The sequence below is a fragment of the Mandrillus leucophaeus genome, unplaced genomic scaffold, assembly GCF_000951045.1.
Source record: "Mandrillus leucophaeus isolate KB7577 unplaced genomic scaffold, Mleu.le_1.0 Scaffold634, whole genome shotgun sequence".
Classification (NCBI taxonomy): domain Eukaryota; kingdom Metazoa; phylum Chordata; class Mammalia; order Primates; family Cercopithecidae; genus Mandrillus; species Mandrillus leucophaeus.
Window position 1 is genome coordinate 401,371 of NW_012106853.1, and position 1,148 is coordinate 402,518.

Here is a 1,148-nt window from a genome sequence, read left to right on the forward strand (position 1 = left end):
ATGCCCTAAATCTATAATATGTCAAGGTAAAAAAAAAAAAAAAAAAAAGTGGCCTGGGCACCGTGGCTCACACCTGTCATCCCAGCACTCTGGGAGGCCGAGGCAGGTGGATCACCTGAGGTCAGGAGTTCCAGACCAGCCCAGCCAACATGGTGAAACCCCATCTGTACTAAAAATACAAAAATTAGCCATGCCTGGTGGCGGGCACCTGTCGTCCCAGCTACTCGGGAGGCTGAGGCATGAGAATTGCTTGAACCCGGGAAGTGGAGGTTGCAGTGAGCTGAGATCACCCCACTGCACTCCAGCCTGGAAACAGAGTAAGGTTCCGTCTCAAATAAATATGTATTTCAAAAGTGTCAATATGACATGAACTGGTGTTAATTTGTTCACCTGTATTGTTTAAATGGATGGTTTTGGTTATTAGATTGCGATAGTGTTCAAATTCCATAGGTCCTCGCCTTCACGACGAACCAAAGATGTTTTGAAAAATTATGTATTCTTTGTCTAAAATGGCACCACCTGCATTTTTGAAAAAGTTGAGGTGATATTACAAATGCCTCGGGCGGCTCGTGCCTGTAAGCCCAGCACTCTGGGAGGCCGAGGCAGGAGGATCACTTGCATCCAGGAGTTCGAGAATAGCCTGGGCAACAAAGCAAGACCCCATCTCTACAAAAATAAAAAATTAATCGGGCTTGGTGGCAGGCACCTGTCGTCCCAGCTGCTCAGGAGGCTGAGGCAGGAGGATTGACCGAGTCCAGGCGTTGGAGACCAGCCTGGGCAACATGGTGAGACCTCGTCTCTAGCAAACATATGGAAACTTTTACGTTTTTAAAGTAGCTGGGTGTGACCCTATAATCCCAGCACTTTGGGAGGCCGAGGCGGGCAGATCATGAGGTCAGGAGATCGAGACCATCCTGGCTAACACGGTGAAGCCCCGTCTCTACTAAAAATACAAAAAAAAATTAGCAGGGGAGGCGGGTGGCAGGTGCCTGTAGTCCCAGTTACTCGGGAGGCTGAGGCAGGAGAATGGCGGGAACCAGGGAGGCGGGGGTTGCAGTGAGCTGAGATCCTGCCACTGCACTGCAGCCTGGGCAATAGAGCAAGCCTCTGTCACCAAAAAAAAAAAAAAAATTTGAATTATGGTCAAA